The following is a 25,558-nucleotide window of genomic DNA, read 5'->3' on the forward strand; positions in this document are numbered from 1 at the left end:
CTGGGAAAGGCTTATGATTTAAATATGGTCATGCTATAGGTAGACAGAATAAAGGTTTCTGTAAGTGTAGCTATTAAATATTAGGACAAATTGTCGGTCATTGGATGTCTCTTTCTTTGCAGTTTCTTCATTCATTTGTTCATTTATTCATCATCCATTCAACTAATCTTTATTGAGCATGAAGTATATGTCAGTGCCAGGCAAGCATACTGCTTTAGATAAGAAATACAAGAATGTGTGATGTAGTTTTTGTCCTTGAGGAGCTTACAGCTTCCTCGGGGAGACAGACAGGTAATTAAAATACTGTATAGTGTGGTGAGTACGGTAATGGAGAAGCAGAAGGTGCTGAAAGATTGCTTTGGAGAGTCATCTGATTTTCTTTTGAGGGAGTTTTGGAAGGCTCTACAGAGGATGGTGAGTGAGTATGGTATATTGAGAAAACTCCAAGACACTCAGTATGAGTACTATATTGAAGATTGTAGCAGGGTGTAAGCCAAGCCAGATATTGACAACTATGCTGAAGAGTTTGGGCTGCTTCTGAGAACAATGGGAAGCAGTTCAGTGATTTTTTTTTTTTTTAAAGATTTTATTTATTTATTTGACAGAGAACACAAGGAGGCAGAGAGACAGGCAGAGAGAGAGAGGAGGAAGTAGGTTCCCTGCTGAGCAGAGAGCCCGATGTGGGGCTCGATCCCAGGACCCTGAGATCATGACCTGAGCGGAAGGCAGAGGCTTAACCCACTAAGCCACCCAGGCGCCCCCAGTTCAGTGATTTTTAAGATGGGTTGTTATGTGATCAGATTTGTAAAATTTTCCTTTGGAAAATTATTTTGGCCATAATGTGAACACTTGGTTGATTGGGAGAAGGAATCTCAGAGGCAAGAAAACTCTTTTGGAAGCTATTGGAAGCTTCCAATGTAAGGGATGATGGGAATTACTGGAGATAGAAGTAGAAAAAAGAGACTCTGGGGAGTAGAATCAGTAGAAATTGGTGGTTAGTTGACCATGGAAGGTTAAGTTTTAGATAGTATTACTATTTACCAAGAAAGGGAATGTAGGAAGAGGACAAGTTTGGGAGAGAAGATGAGGATTGTATGAGTACAATATTTTGTTTTTGATACAGAGATTAGATTAATAAACAACGAACTGAAATAATCTGCATCAGCCGTTTTTGACAAACAAGATTTCCATGACCTTCAATTTTTTTGTCCTACCTTTTTTTTTAAATAGAAGGGACTTTACAGATTGACTAACCTAACTACCTCACTGCAGATGAATTTAAATGTCAAATCCTCCTTAACAGTCTCTGCATAGTTCTCCAGGCTGACTTAGTGGCTTTTACTACTGTGTTTGAACAATGCTGTGTTCATCTCTCTTGTTGTAAAACTTACTCAGGTAGTATTGCAATTATCCGTTCATATGTCTCTTTCTGCTGAATAACTACGGCTGCTTCAAAGGGAGAGATTCTTTCTTTTTTTTCTTTTAAGATTTTATTTGTCAGAGAGAGAGAGAGCACAAGTGGCGGGAGCTGCCAGAGGGGGAAAGCAGGCTCCCCACTGAGCAAGGAACTTGGTGATTTGGGACTGGATCCCAGGATCCTGGGAACATGACCTGAGCCTAAGGCAGATGCTTAATTGACTGAGCCACCCAGGCATCCCGAGAGATTCTGTTTTGTACAGTTTTGTAACCTCAGTACCTAGCATTTGATGCATTTATAGTTGATAGAAGCATAATATTGAGTGAAGCAGTATTAAAACTGGAGCAAAGTTAAGTGGTTTCGTAAAAAACTGCTTTGTGGCAAAGCAGTTTGGCAAACCTTACATCTTATTTATTTATTTATGTTAAAGATTTTTATTTATTTTACAGAGAGAACACAAACAAGGGGAGTGGGAGTGGGAGAAGCAGACTCCCCACTGAGCAGGGAGCCCAACACGGGGCTTGATGACCTGAGCCAAAGGCGGACGCTTAACGACTGAGCCACCCAGGCCCCCCCCCCCCCCCCCCCCCCCCCCACCTTTCATTTTAAAGAATCTCTTCTCTGCCTTTTATTTCTGGTGTGTTAAAGGAAGTAGCTGGCTAGTTTAAACATGGCAAAGACACTAAGAAGTGACAGCTCTGAGGATTCTAAAATTAAAACCTTATATTGTATTTTAAAGATTTTGTTTATTTTGACAGACAGAAATCACGGGGAGGCAGAGAGACAGAGAGAGAGAGGAAAGGAAGCAGGCTCCCTGCTAAGCAGAGAACCCGATGCGGGGCTCGATCCCCGGACCCTGGGATCATGACCCGAGCCGAAGGCAGAGGCTTTAAACCACTGAGCCACCCAGGTGCCCCCCTTATATTGTATTTTAAATTAGAGCATAGAGTATATATTGGACCACATATTTTAAATACTGATAAACACGTGGCTTTCATAATTATTTCACCCACCTGAATGTAGTCCTTGGGAGACCCTCATTGGAAAGCTGGCAAAAACCTTTAACACTGAAGAGACTCTTCAGTAAACTGTTTAGAATGGAGCTTATTAAGTCTTTGAGTAAATTTTATTTAATGCATTCCATGTATCAATTCTGACTTCTTGATAACTTTATCACCCATATTATTACTTTGATATGTCCTAAAGTTGTTTAATATAGCATCTGTCTGTGGCACAGGTATAACATGCAGCTTTTGCTGGATATTATATGAACGCCAGTGTCTCCAGTGAAGGCATTTTTTCCCATTTTATTTACTTAGGTCAAAGACTCTCTCTCTTCTTTTTTTTAAAGATTCTATATTTATTTACTTGAGGGAGACAAAGACAGAAGGAGTGTGCAGAAGCAGAGGGAGAAGCAGACTCCCCGATGATCAGGGAGCCCCATGTGGGGCTCGATCCCAGGACTCTGGGATCAGGACCCTTAGATCAGGACCTGAGCCCAAAGGCAGACGCTTAACCAACTAAGCCACCCAGGTGCCCCAGGTCTAAGACTCTCTGGCTGATTTCCCACCCTACCTCCCTTAAGACATGATTCTCTCGTCCTCTTCTGTTTTCTTCTTTCTCCCTTTCCTCTCTTCCTTGAGGCTTAATTGAAAGGTAATATAGAATTAATCTTTCCTAGATGCATTTGTTTTTAAAAGGGGTAGTTATCCATATAAATAAATCTCAACCTTAGTGGAATGTGTCAGAAGGTGAGTGCCAAAGGAAGAATCCAATTTAATAACCTGCACTCTACTTCTGAAAAGTTAGAGGCTGTGATCTAGCAAAAAATACAAATATTGGTAAACACAGGATGATTTAAAGTGAAGGAGGTGTTTTAGTCAAATAGCAAGAAGGCAGCACAGGAATACTTTTAAAATTTACATCTGTATTGTTATTACCTTTTTAAGCCCCCACCTGTTCTATTCAATGGTTCTCCTCCCCTGCACCGGACCTAGACAACATTTTTATTTGATACATTAAAGAAAAAAGTTAACCTGGATTTGCCTTTCATTTGCTTTTGAGTGTGAATTTACATGAGGAAAGTAATTCACTATCAAAAGGGTAATTTGATTTTGTCTTCATTCTGAGAAGATATTCCTAAAGTAATTCATATTCTTGAGATTTTGCCACTTTACATATGATATATTATGTCAGGAGTTACTTTTTTTTTACTTGGTTTAATATCTTGCATATAAAGCTGCTCTGAGTTAGTGTTTATTATTGCAGCAAAGCAATGAGAATTAATGTAGATGATTTTAAATTGTTAGTGATTAACAGAAGAATTCCAAATTAAGGCTATCCCAAAGCCCTATGATTGTTGAAGCCCTGGTTCTGGCCTCAAGGAGAGAATAGCCGACAAATGTTGAGGTCCATACTCCCGCATCTCAGAGGAAAGGCTCATGGTAGAGATTTGGAATCTGGCAAGCCGATTGTAGTTTGGCTTACAATTACCCCAGTATGCAGATAGGCCAGTAGGAAGCTTAGGGTAGTTTCGGGACTTATCAAGGAATTCAGGTTTTCTTGGATAAGTCCCAGGGCTTTATTTCTGCTTAAAGCCTGGATGGTTACACTGAGTCTACTCTAGATAGTTCAGAGACTTTATTTGTTACTTATATCCTCCCCTTGTGCCCCAAGACCCATAATGGCTTGAAACTGGCTCTGGAGGTGGAAGTAAAAGAGAAGCAGAGTACATTTAGATGTTCTGCATTCCTCAGGAATCTGTATGTGTCATTTCATGGGGAAATTAATGAATCTTTGAGATTTAAGGTTTAAGAATTTCATGTTATCCATTGGCTTATCAGTTGAGTCCTTACCAGAGGGGAAAAAAAGCCATTCAGTACAGATTTTAGATCACTTCATTGCTTTTTCATTTTCTTAATTGAAATACGGGTGCTGTTTTTGAAAGAGTCAACAATTTTAACAGGGCTTCAACAGACTTTAATGGTCAAGAACCTTAGTGCTGATGGCAGGAGAGGCCATTCAACCCTAATAGCTGTCATTCCTTTGAAACAAAAGGCTCACCCTTATTGCAATTTTGGCAAAGCTAGAGAGGCCAAATGAGGATACTGGCAGAACAGAAGTGCCTGAGTATGGGGAGAATAAAGAAGCAGTTCGGAGGAATGGTAATGGCGTCCTCCATATGGAGACTCTCTCATATTTCTGAGGGAAAGATGAAAATGACATTTATGCAATACTTACTGTATTCCCGCACTATGCAAGACTATTACGTCATCCTATAAGGTAGGAAGGTGACAGTATAGGCCAAAGTGTTATTGAAAACTAGCCATTTTGACCATCATAACTACAATTTGAAGCAAGATGATGGGAACACAAAAGCAACCCTAACCATGGTTCCATCTAATCATAAATATGATAGCTATATGATTAATAAATACCATGTTTGGCATTGTGGTAGATAAAGTGATGTATGAGATGCTGACTTTATCCTATCCTTGAGGTTAAGGTCATTATAGTTTGGTAATTATGGATTTCATCTTTTAGTACTAGGATCTAGTTTAGTTACCAGTAAATGTCTAGAAAGGTGTATTAAAAGTATTTTCCCAATGAATCTTGGAACACTCAAAAAATAAAATGAAATGAAATAAAATAAAAATAATTTTTAAAAAGTGTTCTTCAAGTTGAAGGTTGAAACCCACTAGTAGTCTATGTAATCATTTTAGTGAGTCATTTTGAAAAAGGAAATTTAAAAGAGTACGAAATACCAAAGTGCATTGCTTGAAGAAAAGTTAAATGGAGAATTTTGAAACTTGTACATACTGGGTTATGATATAAAACACTGTGGTCATAGAGAAAAAGCCACTGCTCCGAATTGTGAAGGAGAATGAATGTATGCTGAATCATGAAGAAGAGATTGAATTTGAATCTATGGAAAAAATAAGGGAAGGGGTCGGTGTGATTAGAGCCATGGAAGGGGACATCATAAGCTGTGTTCAGGACAGAGTGGACAGACATTAGTGCAAGAGTAAAGTCTATCAGATTAACAGTGGGAAGTGAGGCCAGAAAAGTGTTTTGGGATTACATTGTACAATGTTATTGAATGTTACGGAATTTGGATTTTCTTTTGTTGAGAGCGGTGAGTTTTTGAGGCTTTTGAAGCAAAGAGATAGTATGATCAAAGCATTTATAAAGAAAAAAAAGTACAGTCTAGGTTTAGAAGCAAGGAGACTAGTGTGGGTGCTTTTGAAGTAGTTCATGTAGTCATAGGATACAGGAACCAGCACTCAGGTGATGGACTTGGGAACAGCTAGGAAGAGAGAGGACTAAGAAACACCATAAAGAAAGAATATTATTTTCAGTTAACTACTACCATTCAGTTTTCCTTCCAATTCATTCTTCACATAGCAGCAAGAGTGATCCTCTTAAATGACATATCAGGAGTGCCTGGGTGACTCAATGGGTTAAAGCCTCTGCCTTCGGCTCAGGTCATGATCCCAGATGCTGGGATCTGCTCAGCAGGGAGCCTGCTTCTCTGCGCCCCCCCCCCCCGCCTGCCTCTCTGTCTGACAAATAAATAAATAAAATCTTAAAAAAAAAAAAAAAAGAAAAGAAAAGGACATATCAGATCATATCTTTTCTACTTACAATTCCTCCACAGCTTCCTGTTGCAATTAGGTAAAATCTATGACCTATGAAGTCCTACAACTCTATCCCTTGTCTCCTATGATCAAGCTGACACTGCATGGTTTCTTTTCCTGAAACACATCATGTTAATTTTCATCCTAAGGCTTTTGCACTTCTACCTTCTGCTTGGAAAACCCTTGCTCTACTAGCTCTTCATCATTGTTTAGTTGTCAGGTCATCTCCTTAGAGGACAGTAATTGTTCCCCAGTCACTCTCTGTCCTATTGCCTTTCCTGTCCCCTTAACATTTATCTGTGTCTGAATTATTTGTGTTTCGATTACTGGACTTCTTTGATAGAATGTAGGTTTCAGGAAGGCAGGGACTTTCTTTTATTTACCCTTTACACAAAGCAGACATTCAGTTAGTATTTATTGAATGAAAAAATGATTATATGTGCTATTGAGTATATCCATAATCAATAGTATATGTAGTTGAATTCTAATGGCTTAAGTGAAAAATGACAAAAACAAAAATACATGAGAGTTCAGCAGGCATATTATTATAGTAAAATAATTTCATAGGATGTATATGGAAAACAATGAATTTTTTTAAAGATTTTATTTACTTATTTGAGAGAGTGAGTGAGAACAGAGATCATGAGAGAGAGAGAGAGAGAGAGAGAGAGAGATCATGGACAGGGAGAGGGATAGAAGGAGAAGCAGACTCCCTGCCGAGCAGGGAGCCCAATGTGAGGCCAATCCCAGGACCATGGGATCATGACCTGAGCCGAAGCAGGTGCTTAACCAACTGAGCCACCCAGGTGCCCCAAAACTTAATGAATTCTTAAAACATAAATTATATGAAAAAAAAAACTTGATAATTGGGAGCATCTTTTTTTTTTTTTAATTTTATTTATTTATTTGACACAGAGAGAGATCACAGGTAGGCAGAGAGGCAGGCAGAGAGAGAGAGAGGAGGAAGCAGGCTCCCTGCTGAGCAGAGAGCCCGATGAGGGGCTCGATCCCAGGACCCTGAGATCATGACCTGAGCCGAAGGCAGCGGCTTAACCCACTGAGCCACCCAGGCGCCCCAATAATTGGGAACATCTTAAAAGGTTTTTACCATAACAGACTTTATCTTGCTATCAGAAGAGAATAAAAAACTAATTGATTCTTTCAGTTCATTAGGATATTATATAGTGCACTAAGGCACAGACATGTAATTTTGTAAAGAGGAATAGTTTACCTGATGTAGTTCATGCTCCACTTGTCTCCACTCCATGTCTTTATTTCTTTCTCATTCTGTGAGTTGAAAATGGCAAGTATTTTTACAGGGCAAAGATTTATATATACTCGGAGACTAAAATATCATAAATAATTTCAATTTTTTTGTATTAGAATTTTTGATGTATTAGTTACATTTATCCCAGTGGTTTGAACATGATAAAGAATACGATATTTCTTCCTTAGACTATCTACATATCCAATCCCCATTTGACATGAATATTTTGACAGAGTGATTGCTTTGATCTACCTTATCCTAAAACAAAACAGAATACTAAATCTTTGTAACCATGGGTTAGGCAGTGGTTTCTTAGTATATTACCTGATTATTTAGGATTCCTTGGAAGGAGGAGCATACAGTAACTGGTTTTAGCTGCATATTTTGGGTGTTGGTATAACATTTCTTAAAAAGAGCGTGCACTTTTATAAATGAGTACATTTTAGAAAAAATTTACGTTTGTTAGGAGGAAAAGAAATTACCGGATTGGTTTGGCAGAACTTTCACTGAAACTCTTACCTCAACTAATAGTACCTAAGGATATTTACTTGCATTAAAGACAGGTTATGGGGTTAGGAAAACTAAACTTTTATTGTAAGTTTGAAATATATGACTGTAGCTGAATCAAAAGTCCACAGTTGGGATTGGTTGGGTTCAGTAATTTTGGTTTCAGTAAAGTTTAGTCAAAAACTCTTGGCCTTGGTTTATTACTAAGATAATAAATCTCAGTATGAAAATACCTTATAGTAACTTCCTAAGCCTGGTAAAGGGCATTTTTGAAAACCTACAACTAACATCATACTGTGGTGAAAGACTAAATGCTCTCCCCTAAGATCAGGAATAAAACAAGTATATCTGCTCTTACAGCTTCTGCTCAACATTGTTCTGGAGGTTCTAGCCACGGCAGTTAGGCAAGAGAAAGAAATAAAAAGCATCAAGATTGGAAAGCAAGTAATAAATCCATTTTTATCCACGTATGATATTATAGTCAGATGTATGGAAATTTTTTAGGAATCCACATATACAAAAAACCTATTAGAGCTCATAACCAAATTTAGAAGAGTTGGAAGGTTCAGGATTGACACACAAAAAACAATTGTGTTTCTATATACCAGTCTGAAAATGAATTTATGAGAACAATTTTGTTTAGAGTGGCATCCAAAAGAATAAAATTAACCTAGGAATAAATTTAACCAAGGAAGCAAAAGATTTGTATCCTGAAAACTACTACTTAATGTTGTTCAAGTGGCAATACTCCCTATATTGATCTACAGATTCAGTGCAAAACCTGTCAAAATCCCAGTTTCCTTTTTAATAGGAATTGACAACTGATTTTAAAGTTCATATGGAAATGCAAGGTACCCAGAAGAATCAAAACAATCTTGAAAAGAGCAAAATCAGAAGGCTCATACTTCCTTATTTCAAAACTTACTATTATGCTTCATAATCAAGACCACGTGGTGTTGGCCAAAGAACAGACTTACAGACCGATGGAATGAAGTCTGGAGGTAATAACTCACATTTGTGGTGTGCCAGAGACAGTTTTTTTTGACAAGGATACCATGATAGTTTAGTGTCTTTTCAGCAAGTGGTAGCTGATACACTGGCTATCTACAAGAAAAGAATGAAGTTGGATTCCTACCTCACACCATATGTAAAAATTAACTTAAATGAATCCTAGACGTGAATCAAGAGCTAAAACTATAAAATTCTTAGAAAATGAGAGTAAATCTTTGTGACTGTGTGCTAGGCAGTGATTTCTTATATATGACATAAAAGTACAAGCAAAAAAAAAAAAAAACAAGCAACAAAAGAAAAAATAGATAACGTTGAACTTTATCAAAATTAAAAATGTTTGTGCTTCAGAGGATACCATCAAGAAAGTGAAGACAAATCCCAGAATTGGAGAAAATACTTGTAAAGCATATATCCAGTAGGAGACCTGAATTTAGAATATAGAAGAAGCTTTTAAAACTAAACAATAAAAAACCCAATATTAAAAAATGGGCAAAAGATTTGAATACTTATTTCTCCAAAGAAAATATACAAATGACCAATAAGCACACGAAAAGGTGTTCAACATTAGTGGTCTTTAGGGAAATGCTAATCAAAAACTATGTGATACCACTTCATATTCACTAGTGGCTAACTTAAACTCAACAACTTCGTGGTCATCCATTCACCAGATCAGTCACCATAGGTTGGTAGAAAGGTCAGAAAGAATTGACTGACCTTATAGTTTGGCACTTAAAAGTAGTGATGTCATTATCATCTGATGGTGCTACACAAATGACTCAACACTTTATTACTTAAGACAGGTAATTAACCACAGATAAGTTTCCAATATATGATATGGTGCTACTACCTACTGTTATTGGTACTTGATAATAAGTCAACTTTGAGCTCTGTCACATATAAGAAGGGTATATTTAAAGGTCTTTAAGAACCTCTAATTAGGGGCGCCTGGGTGGCTCAGTGGTTTGGGCTGCTGCCTTTGGCTCGGGTCATGATCTCAGGGTCCTGGGATCGAGCCCCGCATCGGGCTCTCTGCTCTGCGGGAAGCCTGCTTCTCTCTCTCTCTCTCTCTCTCTCTCTCTCTCTCTGCCTGCCTCTCTGCCTACTTGTGATCTCTGTCTGTCAAATAAATAAATAAAATCATTAAAAAAAAAAAAGAACCTCTAATTAACAATGAAATTTTGTTAAAATTTTTACAATAATTTATTTACAATAATTTGTAAAATTTACAATAATTTGTAAAATTTACAGAAGTTTGTAAAATAATTACAAAATTAAGACCATATATTGAAAGGATGTATTAATAGTGTAAGTTTCATTTGAAGTGTAATAAAATGCAACCTGATTGTGTTTTGGGGGCCTTAAACAACAAATTTTAAAAGTATAGTTGTGGAGGGAAGGAGAATAGCATTGTACAGAGACCAGGAAATAGCTACTGATCTAGTTTTCTGATTAGGCAAATAAAATGATGGCTACTTTCCTTTTTAATCTAAAGATGGAAAACTGACACCCTTATTTTTAATTTATGTAAAAGTCCTGGAGAAGATAATTTTATTCTTTGTACTTTTTTAGATAGTAGGAGTCCAGTTACAGCACTGAGTCATTGAGAGCAACTATAGGACACTAAAAAAGTAGTTGTACATTGGAAAATAGGAGATATTATTTAATAGAGTTTTTCTATTTTTGAAGCCATAGAACTGATAAATGTGGATGCTAACATTATCCAACAGTATTCAAAGTACCGCCATTATGAGTCATGGAGACATATAATTGATGCATTTACTTTTGTAAATGAATATTTTAACCATATTTTTATAAGGATAGGAATGGTGAAAACTGCAGATAAACTAAAAATAGCTGTCAGAGTGCAGAGATGGGCACCTGTTGAAATTAAATGTTATATGAGAAAGAGATGAAGTAATTAGTGGGTTTTGGAGATAAAATTTATGGTTAATAAGGGAAGCGTAGCCAAGATAAAATTACACATCTAAAATGCAGCCTATGCAATGAAGTCATTACATTAGTATCTAGCTAGATTCACAGTTTCTATATTGACCTTTGTCAGAAATAGCATATTAAGGTTAAGCTTTCTACTCCCTGACCCAGGTTGCAAGGTGATAGAGACTGACTCAGGCAAGGATTACATGCTAAAAACCAGTTGTTCTCAGAACTTAAGCTGTTCAGTTTGTAAACATTGAAATCACTTCTACAACTGATAACATGGGAAGAGATGAGGTCATTAGGTCTTAAAAATAATCCAGAAATATTATAACTTGAAACTCTAAAATTATGCCTAGAAATAAGTAATTGTTAGACTTTAAATAATTGACATGATGAATATTATTTACCATGGTGAATGTGTAGCACCTTTTCATCCAAGTGATTGTACAGTGTGTATCTCTGTGCAACTATAACTTGTTTAAGAAAACACTTTCTCTCAAACCGTGAATTTGTATTTTTTTTTTAAGATTTTATTTATTTATTTGACACACAGAGAGAGAGAGATCACAAGTAGGCAGAGAGCAGGCAGAGAGAGAGGGGGAAAGAGACTCCCTGCAGAACAGAGAGCCTGCTGCAGGGCTCTATGCGGGGCTCGATTCCAGGACCCTGAGATCATGATCTGAGCTGAAGGCAGAGACTTAACCCACTGAGCCGCCTGGGTGCCCCTGAATTTGTATTTTTAAAAAAGGGAATAGTTTCATTAATGAACTTTCCTGGTATAGTTTAGATGATAAAGTATACAAAATTTATTTTATATGCATCTTTGAGGAATATGTTTGATCCATAAAACTGGTTCTACCTTTTATACTGATACTCATAGTGATTAGATAGCAGCAGAATTCTACCAGACTTTGAGGCAATGTGCTTTTTTGGCAAATTCCTTTGCCGCATATAGTAATTAGTATGGTAAATGCTCTGATAAATATTGGTTTAATAGTAGTAGTAACTGAAAGTCGAGTACTTATTCTTAAGCTGGCATCTTCTGCATTTAAAGAAATTTCTATTTTGGTAGAAATTTTGACAATTAAAGCATGCCAAAACGTATTATCAGTAAGAAACCTTTTTATTACATGAGAGATTTCTTTAGTATCTTACATTTCTTTATCTTTTAAAAACTTAGGTTCACTTGATACATTTTAGCTGTTGCAGAGAAGAGAATAATTATTTTGTACTTGCTTCTATTTTTCTATTTGTTCTAGTGATTAAAGCCAATGGCAAGTCCCATGGGTGTTATGAGTGAAAAACCACAAGTCTAAAGAAGAATTCAGTAATGAGAATAAAATTTTCTAATATGGTTACTTGCTAACAGCTCTTGAAGGACAGATTTGCTTAGAAAATAATTAACAGCCCTGAGATAAACACATGACATGTTTCTTATATCTTCTAACTCAAGAGAAGTTGAAACTTAATGAACTCATGACTTTGTTTTTCTGTTGTTATCTTGGGGAAAGGTAATAGAGAAAGGTAGATTTTAATACCAAACATGGTTTAAGAGCTAAGTTCTTGAAAAGAATACCTAGAATCCAACACAGATAAATTCTTTGCAGATTTGTAATCTGTTGTGAGAATTGTACCAGAAGTCAGAAAGTAATGATTTTCCTTTCATCTCTACTACTGATAGGCTGTGGATGTTATATATGAATTATTTGATTTCTTTGCGTCTTGCTTTCCCTGACAGTAAAAGGAAGAGACCTAAATGATTTCTGAATTCCCTTCTTACATGAAAAGTTTTAGAGTTCTATGAATTTTAAGTTTAGCAATCGTAGGAATATTCTTATTCTGTTGTCTGCAAAGCATTTTCCTGATACAATGTATGTGTCTATGCATGCAGCAACACCCCAACACACACACACACACACACAAAATGAAAGAACAGCTGGAAAAATAAGCTTAGAACCTCACTTCATTCAAAACTTGGGATTCTGTAAAATATCTAAAGATTATTGTAACATATGGTGCTATGGCTATAATGATAAAAGCCCGTTTTGTAAGTACTTACTTTGTAATGATAAATAGTAAATAGTTCTATAAAACCAGAATTTATACTGGGAAACCTATGTGTCTGTGTGTATATAAATAATAAAAATATGTTCCTCAAAGCTGTATACATGCACAAGAAAGATAGGTATGATTCTGAAATTCAAACACTATTGAATATTTAGGACCTTGTTCCTTTTGGAAAAATGCTTTTCATTGACTTCTAAGGAAATGTAGAAAGTTAATCTGTAAATGTTATTGTGCTAAATCTTTTGTGTGTGTGTGTGTGTTTTTCCCCTCTGAGTAGTTTATATCTGCTCAGGCTCTAGAAATCCTGTTTTGTGATTATAACTGTATCATATTACTGCATCAGATCAGTCATTTTAACAGGCCCCTGTGATCATTAAATCAGATATGCCACACCAGGGGGAAAAAAGCACATAGCTGTTAAACAGAACTTTAAGGAAGGATGGCTTAGCTTATTTAAAACATTTTGTCTATAGGGGCGCCTGGGTGGCTCAGTGGGTTAAGCCGCTGCCTTCGGCTCAGGTCATGATCTCAGGGTCCTGGGATCGAGCCCCGCATCGGGCTCTCTGCTCAGCAGGGAGCCTGCTTCCTCCCCTCTCTCTGCCTGCCTCTGCCTGCTTGTGATCTCTCTCTGTCAAATAAATAAATAAAAAATCTTTAAAAAAAGAAAAACATTTTGTCTATAAACAGTCTATAGACAAAGTAGCTGTAGGTCAATATATTGGCATCTTTCTTCCTTACCATTTGAAGAACCAAAGTAGCTTTTCAGTAATGTCCTCACTGCTTTGTTGGTCTGCCAGCCCCTAACTGGGGACATCTTAACTGTCCGTCTGTCCTTTCCCCACCCTGTTTCAAGTTGGTAAGGGTTGCTGGGAACGAGATGGGCTAAGTCCACTAGAAATTTATGCTGTCTCTAACTGTAACCTCTTTGTGGATCAGCCGTTTTCACTTCTTACTGTCTCCTTACAGCGTTTATCAACAGTGACTATTCAACCTTATTGTTATTTTTTGATGCCCCCAGCAGAGTGTGAGGCAAAAACGCAAGCTAGGAGTCCTCAAAATCACATTCTAGTTTACGGATAGGGCTTCAGTTTCTTTAAAATTAGGTGTAGGATTAAATGATCCTTAAGATCTCTTCTAGTCCAAAAAAATTCTAGTGCCCAATCCTACTTTTTTACTCAGTTCTAGTTTTTGAACCAAGAGTTAGGACCCATATCCCTTTACGCCTAGTCTAAAGACATCCCAGTATATTATTGTGATTCCTATGTCCTCCTTTGCTGAAACTATGGACACTGGTTCAAACTTCATTTCTGTTTTCTACCATTATACTTTTAGCTCAAATTCCTTGACTCTCCCTACCCCTACTTCTCTTTTGGACATCTCATGCATGCATAAACAAGAGGCATGAACAAGAGTAACAAAGTTTTTACAATAACCAAAAATAAGGAATAGGAATTTCTATCAATAGGAGAATGGCTAAATAAATTATAATATATTCATAACTTGCAGCAGGTGAAAAGAATGTGTGTATATGGAGAGATTTCCAGGAATATTAAGCTGAAAAACAAATTGAAAAATATTATTTCCAGTATGGTCTCATTTATTTAAAAACGTAACTCAGTCCTGTATGTAAATATATTGGAAAATGGAGAGATACATGTCAACTTGATACACTTGTTACCTCTGGGGAAGAGACTGGGAGTCAAGGAGAAGCTATTGTGTTGATTGTATTGTTAGAGTTTTTGTAGTAAAAGTGTATATTGTGAACTTAAAGATTATTAAAAAGGCAGTACATAAAATCATATTAATTTTTTCCATAGATAATAAGGCTGGAACAGGCCTTCGAAAATCATCCAGTCTGATACCCTTGTTTTACGGATAAGGAAACCTGAGTCCATCTCTACCAAGTTGATTAATGGCAAAGTCAAGATTAGAATCTAGATTTTCTGATTTCCCAAACTAGAACTTTTTCACACTGTCTTCTAACTACAGCTAAAATAAACATTTTTCATGAAGTCTTTTTTCCTAATGATCCAAGGTGATGTGTTCTCTAAATTCCTATCTGTTCACTGTTTGTATCCGTTATATGAATTTTAACCTACACAACCCTACCATAATGTCCTCCCTTTCTAGATCATATATGTCCCTCCAGTGAGGGGGGAGGGACTTTAACTTGCTCATTTTTGTATTTGACACAGCATCTTGTGTGTAACAGGTGCTCAGTGAATTATTAATTCATATTTTTGTTTGATTTTTTGTGGCAGACTGTGCACTTCGTGTTAGATTAAGAGAAAAAAGTTAAATGCCAAACCAAATAAACATCTGTCGGGGGGAGGTTTGTTTTTGTGTATGCTTTTGCTGTTTTGTTTTGCAAAGCCTGCCACTTCAAGATAAAAAGTATTTTAGGAAGGCACATAGTGAGATATTTGCTACCCTGCAAATATCTTCCCTTTCCAAGGAAAATAGTTTGTTCTCCACTAGTGCTTCAGAGAGAACAGTTTGTCCCCATAGGATATTCTAGGTAATATGACCCACTTAGGAAATATGCGGTGATTGTGCTTCATAATGGGACCTCTTGCTAAAGTTTTATCAAGAATGCCTCTTGAGTGTGATGGTTTTACAGATGAAAGTACATTTTTCTCTGTATGTGAATTGGTACAGCAGACCAAGAAACTTGATTATGACTTAAAGTTTTACTATAAATAACAGAGAAGCTGTGATGGACCTTTTTTTGTTGTGAAAACATTTCCTCAAAATATTTGGAGTTATTACAAGTGTCTTGCCCTTGATGTCTTGTCCCCTTGTTCTGTTTAAATAGCTCTATAACTTGATATTAGCATCTTACTAAATTTCAGCTTCTTTTTGAGATATAGAGTCTTGTCTATGATTTTTATATGTCGTTGTGTTAATTCTGTTTTGGTGTTTTGGTAACTTGGCGTATTCTTTTTCTTTTTCTTTTTTTTTTTATAAAGGAGGTGCCGGGGTTTTATTTATTTATTTTTTATTTATTAAAAAAAAAAGATTTTATTTATTTATTTGACAGAGAGAGAGAGCACAAGCAGGCAGAGAGGCAGGCAGAGAGTGAAAGGAAGGGAAACAGGCTCCCTGCTGAGCAGAGAGCCCGACGTGGGGCTCGATCCCAGGACCCTGAGATCGTGACCTGAGCCGAAGGCAGCGGGTTAACCCACTGAGCCACCCAGGCGTGGGTGGCTTATTTAAATCCTTTAAATAAGGATTTTATTTATTTATTTGACAAAGAGATAGAGAGCACAAGTAGGCAGAGCGACAGGCAGAGGGAGATGCAGAAGCAGGCTCTCCGCCGAGCAGGGAGCCCACTGCAGACCGACCCTAGGACCCCGGGATCATGACCTGAGCCAAAGGCAGATGCTTAAAGACTGAGCCACCCAGGCATCCCTAACTTGGTTTATTCTGATAGCTATTTAATTTGACATCATTCAAATCCTGCAGAATTTTTAAAACAGATTTTTTCATGGAAGGTCCCATTATCAGCTAGAACACTGTGCTTGCCAGAGCCTTAGGAAGACTTCCTCTTTTTTTAGAAGGCTAATATTTCTCTTAGTTTAGAATTAATAACTTTAGGAAAACATCATAGAAACTAACAAATTCCATAAATGTTTCTAGCCAAAGAGATTGTTATTGAAATGGCCATGGTGCTCATAGGTGGGGTTTTTTTTTTTTAAGATTTTATTTAACGGATTTTTATTTTTTTAATTTTTTTTAAAGATTTTATTTATTTGACGCAGAGAGAGGGGGGAAGCAGGCTCCCTGCTGAGCAGAGCACCGATGCAGGGATGCAGGGCTCCATCCCAGGACCCTGAGATCATGACGTGAGCCGAAGGCAGAGGCTTAACCCCTGGAGCCACGCAGGTGCCCCGGATTTTTATTTTTTAATTCAGGTCTAATTAGCTTTGTATTAGTTTCAGGTGTACAATATAATGATTCAGCAAATCTATACATTACTCAGTGCTTATCATGACAAGTGTTCCCTTAACCCTTCACCTGTTTCACTCATTCCCTACTCCTCCCCAACCACCAGGTTCTTCTGTATAGTTAAGCATATGTTTCGAGAAAATGGATTTTTGAGGGCGTTTTCTGGTTGGTGCTTTAATCTAAAAGTAATTTCTTTCAGGTGGTAGTTCTTTATGGAGAACATTTTTGGAAATGATATAAAGAATTGTATTCTGGTTCTATCTGTGATTTCTTAGTTTAAGTGTAGCAAACCTGGAGCTCAAACATATGTTTGAAATTGGCAGCTTTAATTTGAAAAATGGCCCTACCCTTCTTGGCAAACGAAGGTTAATTAGAGGTTTTTCAACCTTTTTGAGTCCTTTACTAGAGCTTTGAGTACTTTACTAGAGAGGGGTTGGATGCTGGTATAGGTCCAACAGGCAGAGGCTAGGAATAAATAATTTTAAGAATTATTCATCTCTTTGCTGCAGTCTTACCGTTAACACTAAAGTACAGTTGGACCTCTCTTTTCCCCCCTCTTCCACTGTTTGCACTTTTACTTGAGATAACTAAGAAATATGTTGAAAGTTAGAGTTTGGTTTAGGATTTGTTTCAAACTTCCTTGATCTTGAAAAATTTAGGGTTTGTTTTGAACATTAAATCTAAGACGACTTATGAGAAATAGTCAGATGTCCATGCTAATGTCTCCTAACTGTCTTACATACCATTAACCCCAAGATCATGTTTTCTAATTAAAATCTTTGGTGGAAATGGGAGTTCATTGGAGTTGCTTGGTTTCCGGCACTGACAAAGGACTCCTAGAGGTAATTACAAACAACTGACAGGCACTTGCTAGGTATTGACTGTGTGCTGGGTACTAGGGGATGGGATAAAAGGAGACTAGACTCTGCTTTTGAGGATTTATAGTCTAGGTAGAAGACAAAATATATGATTATTATAAAGCCCCTATAGACAGCATATAATTAAGTGTTAAGTTGTATATGTCCCAGATGGGAGCTGAGCTAAACTCACAGCAGCAGGTTATCATAGGCCAAAACTAGCATGAACAGCTTAGTGTTATGAGCGATTATTCCTGTGACTTGCATGCTTCTTTCTAGGAGTTTGCCAGTTTGGTTTTATCACATTTTCAATATGTTTTTAAAGGCTTTCAGGAGAAATGCTGCATCTGAAGCCTTTTTGCTTTGTCTTTTAAACATTAAAATATGGGTTGTCATTTATTCTGAAGTGAAATTGAACTTCCAGCAATTAAGCATGGCTAAGATAGATATGGGCCTGGGACTACATTTAAAGACTGTGATAAAGCCTTCTTCATCTCTACTTGCTTTCCTGGTGGGTCTCCAATGGCAGCTAAAATACAGTGTTGTTTTTAGTGGCTGTTTTTCTTACGGAGGGGTGTCTACTATGTTTCTCTCTCTTTTGTAGCAATGTTGGTGAATACCCAAGTGTCTTGTGAAAAGACTTTGTGAAAAGACTTTTTCACAAAGTCTTTTCACAGGAAAATTTAACTGGGACAGTTCAGTCTGCTGTAACTTTGGGTAAATAAGGAAACCAAAAGCCCATTTCCTTAGCTCTCCATATCTTTTACATGTCATTCTGTTTTGGAGTACTGTTGAAGATGTTCATTTATTCTAGTAAGTCCTGGATGACAAAGTCTTAGTAACTTCTGTGATCGTGTTTGTCACCTTGTAACTTATATTTCTTCTGAGTGCTTCTCAATTTATCCTTTAATAGAGAACCCAAGTGTGCTTTTATAAACTTTTCTCTAGTACATCAACCTTAGGTCACTGACTTTTAAAAATTTCAACATATTGCCTATCTCTTAAGTTTGCCTAAAAACTAAGATAGGTTGACATGGGATTTTCTGTCATTTACAAAAAAAAGTCTGTTTTTCATACCATGCTTTGTTTTCTGACACTTTTATCCCAGAGTAATTAGAGCAATGTCAACCCTTTAATATAAAATTAAATGAGAAAATTTGGGTTTTCTAATTTGGAAAGGGAATAGCTAAATTAGAATAAGGAAGAAATCTAGAATTTTTTTTTTAAGATTTTATTTATTCATTTAAGAGAGAGAGCACAAGCAGGGGAAGAGGCAGAGGCAGACTCACCACGGAGCTAGGAGCCTAACATGGGGCTTGATCCCAGGACCTGAGCCGAAGGCAGCCACTTAACAGACTGAGCCACCCAGGTGCCCCAGAAATCTAGAAATTAAGAAAGGGTACACTAAGATTTGTTTCACCAAAATAATAATGACTAGAATTAGGAAGTATAGTCCCTTGAAGCTTAAAAGAGGAATTTGGGGATTTAAGAAATAAAATGGACAGTCCTGCTTTACATAGGAAAATCCTTATAGGGATTTATTACCCTAATAAAAAATGGAAATAAAATCAAACCACTTTAGATCAGTTCTTTAATAAAACATTGCTACTGGGATTTAGTAAGAAGATGTTAGGGCTATGTTTCTAATATATATATATATGTATATATATATACATATATATATATATGTGCAGATTCTACCTGACTAAAAGTCCTCAATGCTTAATACAACATATATATATATATATAAATATATATATTAGAAACATACCCCTAACCCTGAAGTTTAATATATATATTTATATATATATATAAAATATATATTTTTATATATAAAATATATATTCAGGGTTCATATATATATATATATATATACATGGAGGGCAACCATCATAATTTCCTGAGCCATCTGTTGGTATCACTGACAAAAATGTACTCTTTAGTATTTGGATCATTGGCGTGACCAATTATGACATTTTTCTCTAGGGTTGTAATGTCTTTGGTTTTTCTATCTTGATTTACTTTATTCCAGTCTGATTCACAATTATTCCTTTACAGAACAGCTTGTATTTGGCATAGCTGTTAAAAAAAAAAAAATCCAGTCTTTTTCTAAATAAGGTTCTTTTTCAATTGGAAATTCCGTCTTTGTAGTTAAAACATTTGTAAACATAACACAATTTAGATAGAGCTGAATGACTTTGCAAGACTGCTATTTTTGTAATGCAGGAGGCTTTTCCTAAAGAGCGATTTGGTGATCCCGGACTCCTAAAACTCCTTTGAAAAGCAGTTGGAATTTACTGCTGTATGTATTGGGTCAGATGATGGAGGAAACATGCATCTGCTGGCTTGCAATGTTCAGGAAATATCAGTGTGTTTGGAAGAAAATACTGAATACGGTTTGGGTGTTATTTTACATCATTTAAAAGGATCCTTCATATATCTTTTGTCTCCTAAGATTAGAGACTTTGGTGATCCTAGAGATATTTTAGGACTTTCATCCTGTGAAATCTCTAATATCTGAAAGGAAATACAGCTAAGTGGGACAAATTTATCCTCCAAATTCTATCACCTTCTTTGGTTGGAGCAATAGTTTTTGTGTCCTTATTGGAATATACTTAAGCAAACCATATAATCTGTCCTGCAGAAAAGCCTCGATTTTGATTGGCAGTGGTAAGAAACTGGTAAGCCTGGCTTTTTGTCTTCAGATTCATAGAGCAGTACAGATTTGTTCTGGAATCAAGATGTAATGGCACTTGTACAGCAGGCCTTTTTGGACAGAAAGCTATATTGGTATTGAGTTAAGGCTGGAATCATAGAAAATAAATATCAGATCTCTGATTCTTCTCTCACTTAATTTTTTCCCTGGGTTTATCCAAAGGAGTGTCAAACTAAGATTTAGAGATAGAAACAAGTCATAAATTTGAACCCAGTTTTTTTTGTTGTTGTTGTTTGTTTTTGTTTTTTTAACTGATAAATACCTTTTCCTTTTCAGAGGGTCTTAAAAAGTAAAGTTCATTAAAAAGAAAAAGAAGTAAAGTGCAGATTCTACCTGACTAAAAGTCCTCAATGCTTAATACAACACTGAAAAAATTTATCTTTTATTAGAAGAGAGTACGCCCAGAATCGGAGCCAGGTGTTACGCAAAGCTGCCTCTAGAAGTAACTTTCAAAAACTACACTTCAGTTGGACTCTTTGTAGTCATAAAAAAAAAATGTGATACAGTGTAATGAAAGAGAAAGATCAGAAGGGTTATGTAACTTTGAAATAAAGATAAACCAAAACATTAATTCTCTGTCATCGTCAGGACTGTGGCATGTTTAAAATTATCTGACTCTTATGTTTTTAGAGAGTCTCAATTCCCAGGGAATACCTCAGGATTATTATTATTAATTTAAAATGACACATTGGCCAATCGTTCCTCTTTGTTACCCTTTTCCTGCCCCAAATTTTACTCCCCCAAACCAAATAAAACAAAAAGCAAATAACCCTCCATTTCGGTTTCAGGAAAATTTTTCTAAAATGGGACTTTAAAAATAATCCCTGGCTCACCTGACTGAATTGGCAGATGTCCAGCAATGCCAGACCATTTGCCCTCTGCCAGGAGTAAGCACGGTCACCACTTGTAATCATTCAGCTCCCCACGTCAGGTTCCTCATACTCAGTACGAACTGTGGCTCTCCTCTTCCAGAGATGTGTTCATTCTTAGGCCAGAGTGTTCCTCTTACGTTTAATAAATTGTGTCTTTCCTTCTAAGTGAGTACACCCCCTCTTAAAATGAACAATTATCCTCATCACATCTTATTAGCGGGGCCATGTTTAAAAGCACTGTGCTGTTTTCATTTTATACTTCTCAATGGACATTTATAATCCAAAGCCATCTTCAAGCATGCTGTTTGTGCTGTGTGGCATCATTGTCTTATTAAAGATAAGTAACAGTATTTCTTCGTTTCCCTCTACCATCCTGGGCTATATAATTTGATGCAATGAAAGACTTGCCCTGGGCTATGGGGAAGAGTGGGGCTGTGAGTGTTAGAGTCACACTTTTCCAGAAGAATAGACTAATGCTTGTTGTGTGTATTTTGTGTATAAAACTGGGGCAGTGTCTTACAGAACGTTATCACTGCGTCTCAAATCTGACTTGCCAGCACGTAGGAAGTTTGTTTTGGTTTCAAAATGTACTTTACCCCATGGTGGCTGGCAGGGTACAATACTATTGACATCACTGTGTTTCAAATAGAAAATTAACAAGTAGCTACTGTTGTGACTGCAGATTGCCTTCCCAGTCCCTGTGAGAGAATGCTTTTTCTTTGGACAGCAGCACTTCTCGGCCCCTTGGTACCATTAAATCAGCCAATGGGGGCTGCCAGAATAGGGATGAACACTCACAAAAAGCTGAAGAATAGGAAAACTGTTAATAATGCAAAAATCTTTAATCAGTTTCCAAATTGATGTGCAAGATAAATAATTGTTAAACATTTCTCTCCCACCCACAGCTAAGTTTTGACAGTAGGCCAGGTTCAGAGCCTGATCTCTCCAGAGAGGAGTATCCTTTCCCTCCACCCAAACCCCTGGAGAGTTGCCAAAGGAAAATAAGCTATTTTGTATTTAGAACAAATTGCCACTGTTTTCTCCAGTGATGTAGCCCTATTTCCCAGACTTTGAAACTTGGAATACAGAAAGTTCTTGTGTGACCAAAGAAGAAATATGGTGAATGAATGATCAAGTTTTTTTTTTCCCCCTAAAACCGAGTACTCATAAACAGATAAGAAAGGGGATAAGATATATGTAGGGAAGCTAAATTTAGCATAGAGTGGACGTCAAGTGAACCAATTTCTGTTAAATCACTTTGTAAATTAGGTTCCTTATGGGGGTTTTCAGTGAAGAATATATGCCTCTGGAACCAGATTTTAATTATTTTTTTCAAAGTATTTTTTCAAAAGTCAAGTTTTCCTTAGAGATGAATGCAAGACAGTTCAAAAAATTGTTTATGTGTCCTGCACTGGAGGCGTCAACTGGTCAGCAGTCCTGTGATCTTTAAAGCTGCAGATACTAGTTTCTCATGTTATCAGATGGGATAAAAAGCAAATGTTCATTTAATTTTTTTTCTCTCTTGCATTGTAGAGTATTTTCTTTTATACTTTCTTCTCTTATACCTGAGTTTGCTTAGCTGTGTCTTTTCTATTTTTTTCCTAGTAATGGCCTTCCTGCCATTATACTTTTTATTATTATTTCTTGAACAACAGCTGGAACAGAGGGCCAGAATTAATTCAGCCAATATTTTTACTTGCAAGGAGGCTTATTAATTGGTGACCAAAAAATTGGATTAGAAAAAAGTATCGGTGAATTTCATTTGACATTGTTGTCTTAGTCCTCCATCACTGTAAATATTTGGATAAATCGCTCTAATGGCTGCAATTCTCAGTCCTCTACTTCACTATTAAAAGAGATGTCGGCCCTAATCAGGAGTGAGGTTGGAGACTGTCAGTTCACTCTCCATGTAGTCCGTCATCTTTGGTGGTAACCTCAGCTGCACACACAAATCCCCAGCGTACCGTTCTGGCATCCATAAGCAGTTCTCTCATGAATGTCGGCCTGGCATCTGAATACACTGTCTGGAGGCCCTAGTATTGTTACCTCAACTTTGGTGAGTTTGAGAGTCCCAAAAATATCCACTAGAAATTATGATACATCCCCCTCTCCACTGTGCATCAGTTATTCTGTTAGTTACTAGAAAAACTGAAATGACTTAAAGTATGGGTTCAGTCTTATCTAGAAAGTAACTAAAATACAGTGTGGTTAGTGTGAAAATCAAGTATTAATTTTCTGAGGAAGGGCTATATCAATGAAGATGTCATAGAAGAAACAGTAGTTTGGCTGTGGGCTGGTAAAGGAGTTAGACGCTCACTCCGTAGGCAGTGCAGAGGAGGACATTCCGGGTAGAGAAATGGGTAGATACAAAAGTGCATTTGGTTTGTGGAACAGGTTTGCAAGGTATGGGGAAGGGGAAGTGAGGCAAGAAAGGTGGTGGGCCGAAGGCCAAGTGATACAACATCTTCAAACATAAAAATTACTACTGGCATCTTTTAAAATTTTTACAGCATCTAGTTCAGGTGCAGCTCATTGTTTACTGATGATCATTGCTGTTGACTGAATGCCGTTTCATCCTCTTCATATCTCTGAGATGAAAGACGACGTAAAATTTCAGCCTACATGGAATCTGTGCAGTTTGAGAAAGACTGTATGTTTTTTTGTCGTTGATTTAGTGAGTACTCACGTCTCTCACCATCTCTTCTCCCAGACTCCACTTTCCCTCCTTCACTAAACCTTTGAAAAACACAATCCCAGTTATGATTCAGAAATGATGTTCTGAATTCTAAAGCTCTTTAGTGATCTGAGGTCATTTGCTCTAGTAGTTTGAACAGATTCTGGGAGGTCTTGGGATGTGACATAAAATTGTGCACGATTTTTTTAAAGTCTTTTTTTGCCTTGAAAGTATACTTTGCCTTATTTCTGCTTATTTTCATATAAAATAGTATTTTCTTCCAAATTTTTGAGGAAAAGTATGATTTCTGGAAGTCATACTACAGTATATTTAACCTTCTGGCTGTAAATATTCTCTGGCTAAGATTTTATTGGGAGACTGTGATTTTCTTCCAAGAGTGAGTAAAGTGTATCCCAACTTTAACTGATTTCATGTAATTGTATATAGATGAGCCCTTCAGTGATAAGGTGGACAATGTGACTATAGAATAATTTATATTATCATAATATTATATAGTATGTATAATTTATATAATTTGAAGTTTCATTATAATACCTGCCAATATTCCTATCTGGCTATTTTATAAGATACCAATTGAATTACAAAAAATATTAGTGAAAGCAGCTTTTTTTTTTTTTAAAGTGAGAAGAGAGTCCTAGCTGTTCTGAGTTCTTGTTTTGTTGTCATGAAGCCCCATGACAGAACAGTCCGCTCTGATGCTAAGGACATGCCGTTGACCATCATTTACCAAGTTACAACCTGACAGTTAATAGCTCGTTTATTTTTTGTGAAGCAGTTAGCATGTAAGTTGTAAGTGAAATGTATATTTAGCACGTGCTATTTCACGGGAATAACTTGTCTGAGTTTTCTTATTTCACAAACATAAACAGCTTGACAGCAAAAAATGATCATATTTGTTTTCATAAATAAGGTCCATGAGTAGCATGTGTGCACCTGATATCTGGATTCATTTTTAATGTCATTTTTCTTAAGAAGAAGTAGGCGTATAAATGTTTCGTGTATCTTTAGAGATTTTCAGAAGATTCTCAACCCATTAAATATTAGAGAAACACTGAAATAAGAATGTGTAGGATAAGCAGCTAATTGCTGTCATGTGCAGAAGTGGTGTGTAGGGAGTTGGGAAACCTGGCCACAAGCCACTGCAGCTTTGAAGAATGTGGCTCAAGGGAGGACTCTTAGTCATTGCGTAACATTCGGCAGAGAGGAAAGTACAAGTGCTGTCCCTATCACTTGACTTGTTTTCCATTTTGCTTTAGTTCCTTGGCAAAGTTTTGATAATCCTTAGTGGTGGAGTGAGAGACAAGCAAGTTGCAGTGAAGGGACCGGGCCTCAAAGGACACCAGCCAGTGCATGGTTTGTGAGGCTGGGCAGGCGTTAAATTTCATATTGTTGTTGGGCAGAGGGATTAGAGTTTTAAGAGACGACTTGAAAAACATCATCCTATGGTACTTGCAATTTTTTTCTGAAAGGGGATTCTTTCCTCTCTCCTCCCTCAACACTGTGTGCTGCTTGTGGTTGATATACCTGTGCCTTAAAATATCACAGCTTCTAGGAGGGGCCGTTTTATAGCAAAATCATTTCCCCCCATGTTCTGTGATATTTCAGTTTGGCAGTCGAGTTTACAAG

The 25,558-nt window shown here is 36.9% G+C and overlaps 1 protein-coding gene across 2 annotated transcripts in view; it reads left to right on the forward strand.

The window, feature by feature from the left end:
- The window catches only part of MXI1 (MAX interactor 1, dimerization protein), an 81,764-nt gene that overhangs the window by 44,661 nt on the left and 11,545 nt on the right, over positions 1 to 25,558 (forward strand). The gene's annotated exons all lie outside the window — the stretch shown is intronic.

Source organism: Mustela nigripes, chromosome 4 (assembly GCF_022355385.1).
Source record: "Mustela nigripes isolate SB6536 chromosome 4, MUSNIG.SB6536, whole genome shotgun sequence".
Taxonomy (NCBI): Eukaryota; Metazoa; Chordata; class Mammalia; order Carnivora; family Mustelidae; genus Mustela; species Mustela nigripes.